Source organism: Nycticebus coucang, chromosome Y (genome assembly GCF_027406575.1).
Source record: "Nycticebus coucang isolate mNycCou1 chromosome Y, mNycCou1.pri, whole genome shotgun sequence".
In the NCBI taxonomy this organism is placed as follows: Eukaryota; Metazoa; Chordata; class Mammalia; order Primates; family Lorisidae; genus Nycticebus; species Nycticebus coucang.
In genome coordinates this window covers 32,917,520-32,923,519 of record NC_069805.1, presented here as the reverse complement: position 1 = coordinate 32,923,519, position 6,000 = coordinate 32,917,520, and positions in this window count along the sequence as shown.

The window sequence follows — 6,000 nt, the reverse complement described above, 5'->3', positions numbered from 1 at the left end:
TGACTATGACCAGCCCCGGAGTGTCTACACCTGGGGGTCTGACCCTCAGATCGTAGACCTGTTTATGGGGTAGTGAACTTCCAATGTCAGGGACTTTCTGTCTTTCATACTGTTTTGTAAAACTTCTTTATTAATGTCATTTGCATATTGTAAATTTTACCCGTTTGAAGTATACACTTCATTTATTGTTAGGATTTACAGAGTTGTACAGCCATCATTATAATCTAAATTTAAAATATTTTCATCACCTCACAATGGAACAATTATTAGTCAAATAGCTAGTATCATTATAATGTTAGGTTGTAAATCAATGTTTGATTTCTACATAATTTAGGAGATTAATGTATTAAAATGTTTATTGCTCTACTTGTTTAGACATGCAATATATAAAAAGGTAATTTAGGGGTATTAGTACTTCATTCCTTTCTATTGCCAAATAATACTCCACGGTATGGATCTCCTACAGGTTGTTTACCACTCACCAGTTGTTGGGCTTTTGGGTTGCCTTTTGATTTTATGAGTGATGCTGCTGTCACACTGGTACACCACCTTCACATTTCCCTGTGGACAGAGGAGTTCATTCACTTGGGTGACTGGCAGGAGTGGAATTTCAGGGTAACATAGTTAACTCTTTTTCAGGAGATGTCAGCTTGCTCTCCAAAGGGGCTTCACCAGTTTACATTTCCATGAATAACATATGAGAGTTCTCATCAACACTTGTTATTATCTGTCATTTTGTTTATAACCACCCAGATGGGACTGAAGTGGACCCTAATTCTGGATTTGTTTGCATTTCCATAATGGCTGATGGTGTTGGGAATCTTTTCATTTGCCATCTTGATTCTAATCACATATGAGCAGTTGAAGGTCCGAAGCTCTTCATGAGTCACTGACTTCAAAACATGTTAGACTGCGATATTGTTGAAATCACACAGCCTGCTCACCTCCATGAAGCAGGACACTCGTGCTCAAGCACAGACCTCCTCTTAGAGACACCAGAATGGGCAGAAGGAGGCCCGTCCACCCAGGCCAGGCTCAGGGGACACAGCGTCTTGTAGACTCTACCTGTGCCAGTCACCGCAGCCCCAGGGCTACACTGGGCTCCAGACATGTCACTCACTCAGTCACTACAGACAACACGTTGCAGGTCCTGAAGCTTCTGAGGAGGATGTTCCATTGGGAGCAGGCAGGGATCAGGTCTTGACCCTGCTACCTTCTCTCTGGGCACACGTGGTGCCATCATTATGCACCACTCAGCTCACATAGCATCTAGATAAGTTCCTGACAAAGGAAGCAAAACAATGTTCCATAAGAAACCAAAATCCCATTAAATGTGGTAAAATGAGGCTTTAGTAAATGTGGAGGTGGACTACACCGATGGACAGGATACAAATGTGTATTCAATGTGTCAATATGACAAATGAATTTTAACACTCATCAGGATTGTGGGAATCTTAACTGTTTCCTTTATAATAATATGGAAAAATTTAAATCCAGGGAATGGCCTCAAATATTTTGCAAACAAACAATGATTGGGACCTCTATTCAGAGTTAACTATTAATTCTAAGCAGTCCTGATGTATTTACCAAGTAAACATGATCAGGCCTCAAGGTGGGGGAGACACCAGGTCAAGAGTCCCTTATTCATGAGGGAGAAGGAACATCTACAGGGGAGGTGCATCCACTTAGTTCAATTGGTTTGGATATCAGTCATGTGTCAGAGCTGCTAAAAAATTCAATAAAGCATTTTAAGCCTACCAGTGGTTCCAAAGGCACCAGTGATCTTCCAGGTTGACAATAAGGGCAGGTTAAAAGCCAGAGTCAGAATAAGGGCAGAGAAGCATTTCATTCTCTTAACCAAGACAGACATTGAATGTCATGGTCTGCACCATAAAAATTAGGGAAACACACAGGGGACGTTCACAGCAACAGAGTGCCCAAGGAGAGTCATTACCAGATGAATAATTAATTAGAAATAGGAGGGAATTTCTTCAATTTCTTAAAGACTATCTATGAAAATCGTACAGTTCACATACACTAAAATATCACCAAAAGATGAGAGACTGTTCTATTTCCCCCAAGATCAGACCCTTCCCTCTCTCTGCAGATCCCAACATCCCAAACTGTTACCTTGCTCCATAGATTTGGATGTCACTGGAGTTAGAGAGCTGGAAGGGAGTGCGGCCATGGTCCAATAAAAACCTCATCTTCCCTGAAGAGATCTTTCCTATTTCCAGTCGCTTGTTTAAATTTAGGATCTGGGACTGTGTCGAATATACTCTGAGATCTACAGATACAGACCCAAGAACACTGAGTTGCAGCTTTCCCACTATGGACACAGCGGGAGGTGAGGAGCTCTTGGGACACCACACATATATGTGACATCCTCCTGTGATCTGGTGGAAGAAGCCCCAGGATCGCTTTGTGTGATAGCTTGACACATGGCCACCTGAAAGTGTTTTCAAAGACCCATGAGAGGAGGAATGGTTTGTGAGAAGATTCTCATCCTGCGTCTTAGTAAGTGTCAGCTGAGGAAGCTCAGCTCACTGGTGAGAGGTTAAACAGGACACTTGGCAGGAGTGTTCCCTGTGGTCTACCAGCCTGTTCTCACTAAGGCTTAGGTCAGAGGTCAGGGGCGTCCATCTGGATTTAGGAGAGGGGAAGGGGAACACTGACGCTGCACCCCCATCTCCTTCCTGATGACATCTCTGTCTCCCTCTGTGTTCAAGAGCCACATCCCAGGATTTTATGACTAGGGGACCATCTCTGCACAGAATTCCTACAGAGACAGTCACACCTGTGGCTTCACTGCTAGGCCCACTACCAGGTCTCCCGTGCCAGCTGCATCCGACAGAACATAGGTCAGCTTCCTGGGTTCAATGGGAGACAGCAGCAGTCAGGTACTGGGACCCCTGCAGGAAGATGAAGCCACCCCAACCATAATGGGGACCAGCCAAGGAATGAGCCTGGAATTGCTGTGCCCACTGGCATCTGAAGCATCATCACCACACTCACTTTGTCACTGGTATAAAGATGAGAATACAGTCTTTATATTATTAAGATCCCTCCGGTCATATCTGTGGATCTGTAAGCTCCGGGGAGATGCCCGCCATGTTCAGTGGGAGGCTCCGAGTGCACCATGCCTGGAACATCCTGCACAGAGGGGGGCACAGGAGGACAGTTTGCGGGGCTCACTGGCAGGAAGTAGATCAGACTGAGGCCTGAAGAACAATCTCTCACCAAGCCCATCAGAGCCCTCCTGCCTGTGTCAGACCAGAGACTCTCAGAGGTCCCCATGCAGAGGGGTCACCGGGAATCCCGTCACATGTGGACGCTGACTCAGGGGGCTGGAGTGGTGCCTGGGACTCTGCATGTCTAAAAGGCGTCTTCCCCAAAACATCTATATATGTGGTTTAATGTCACCAAATATATAAAAGTGGTAGAAAATAAGAAGAAAAACCATTAGCAAAGAAAAACTAAAGAGAAAGCTCACACAGGGAGAACTGCGGAATTTTGATTAGAGAAGGATCCCCGAGTCCACCCAGGGAGACTCACAATTTCTACACTCAATTTCTCTCTAAATGTTTTTGAAATCTCAGAAAACTAAAAACAGTATCCAAAGCCGACTGATTACACTGACATGTCTTTTTATGTGTTAAACCAGTGCCTGTGGGGCTGACATGTTTTCTGGGAAGGTGGAAAATCACCCTCTCCTAACTCACATCTCGATCAGTGCCCAGGACCCTCCCAGCAAGTGGACAGTCCTACAGCATGGACAGTGTCCTTCCAGTTGTCACAGCAGAGACCCCATTTCCTCCCAGTCATCTGTGTTCAGGGCTGCCTGAGGCTCCCTACGTACCAGGGGCCAGGCAGGGGGATGTGATTTGCTGTCTGAGGATTTGGGTCAGGAAGGAATTCCAGCCACAGAGCTAGCCTGGCTCACTCATGGGTTTCTGAAGCTTTAGCTGTCACATCAAAATAGAGTGTGAGTATGGGGGGCAGCTCTGGGCCTGAGGCGGCAACCTCCTTGTGGGAGGTGAGAGGAGGAAGGGGAGGCTCCTCTTCTGCTGGAAAATGGTAAGCCTGCCCCAGGGGAGTTGGGGGACATAAGTCCCATGAATGTGACTTTCCTACAGCTGATCTCAGCAAGGAACATGGTGACCCTATATGTGGGTTTCCCTGAGCCCTGAGTCACAACTTGTGTCCTCTTCTCTCTGTGTCACTGGTACTTTTCAATAGTTCAGGCAGAAACTACCCAACTTGAGCCTATGTCCCTCCTATGGAGCTCACGATGTGCCCAGGGCCAAGGCTAGTTTCTACTGTACAGAGAGTGTCACAGACTTTGGGATGACCATGGAGATTGGTGACCAAGTGTTCCCAGAAAGAAAGCCTGAGTTTATGACTAGCCAGGACTCTTGGATATTCAAAGCTTTAGCCTGGTTCTCCTTTGTCACCATGGTCTTCTTGACTCCCCTCACCTCTAGGGATAGGGCCAGGCTGACCCTGATAGAGCTCCTTACAACCCAATGCCACCACAAACTCCCATCCATGGGGGAGTGACACAGGGATGTATCCCTCACATTCACCTGAAATCCATCCATCCCCTGTCCCCACCTTGTACCAATCTCTGCTCAGGTTGTGGCTTCTGCTGTCCCTGCTCCCAGAAAGCCTGAGGCTCTTACCTGGGCTCATCTTTATGGAGCCAAAGAGAATCCCACCTTCTCTCACCGGCTTCCCAGTGCAAGTGGAACCTTTGTCTTCAGAGGCTGTAAGAGTTCCCCACATGTTGGAGGGGTATGGTGAGGAAGAGAAATGCAGCTTAGGTGACCTGACAGACCCAAGACCCCTCTGTCTAGCCCCCCTACATGTTGCCTGCACCTGGCCTGGGCTTTGTGAGTCATTCCCTGACCTCTAAAGCCTTAGAGAATCTGGGTCCTCTCTATCCCCAGAGTGTGTCCCCAGGAGACTCCTGGATTCCAGGTGCACATGAGCCTTCCCTTTAAGGAGATGGCTCTGGGACTCCTCACACTACCCTTACCGATGTTAATCCCCAGGAACCCTATTCTCTCCCCTCTTTGTTTCCTTAGTTAAGATGATGCTGGAATGAACTTCAGTTCTTGGGGGCTAAGGGACAAAAATCATAGCACACAGAGCTGTCACTTGGTCCAGCATCCGCCAAGAGCCACCAGGGCAGCTGCTCTCTGTTCTCTGCTCTTTCCTGCATCATGATGGGACCCTGGCCCTTGGAATTTTCTCACCATCTAGGTCTTTAATCCTCCACTGTTCATGGGGGATCAAAGGCTGAGAGGAGGAGGAGTAACCAACTAATAGGCAGACAGTGTCTGTCTGGAATTATCAGAAAGCACTTCCAGCAGTCTGTTAAGACTGAATCTCCACATCTGCCCATCAGGAATTGACTGTGACAGTGAAGTCTGACCCTGAGGGACATGTAGGCTCAGCATCTGCAAGGCCTGGCTCTGGGTTGGCCTATGGCTGGTGCAGAAGGGAAACAAGAGGGAGGCTCAGCCATGGGCGGCCCAGGCACAGCTGTCCTGTCAGGGGCTGAACTCTCTGCAGTGTGGGTTCTGCAGAGACAGCCTTAGTGGGGGATGAGGCCCCAGGGTTATGCAGAAAAGCAAAGTGAAGTGAGGAGATGGAGGGCAGGGGATGGGTGTGGGGCAGATGTGGTAATGGGGATGCAGCATGTAGAAAAGATTGTGTTTTGTGATCCTTAGTGAGAAGACACATGGGGATTAGAGCTGTGACAAAGAGAAGACCTGGAAGGTCCTGAGCTCTTGAGCTGAAGAAAACCTGGGGCCGTTCTTGAGGGGTCCTGGGAAAGATCACGGAACAGCCATGGTCATTATCCTCTATGCAGGGTCATCTGTCCCACCTGCTGTCCCTCCCAGGGACTCTGGGGTGTGCAGGTCACTCCCTCCCTGTGGTCTCTGCCCCAGCACCAGCTCCCAGGGGCAGGTCACACTCAGTTCTGAGTGGGCT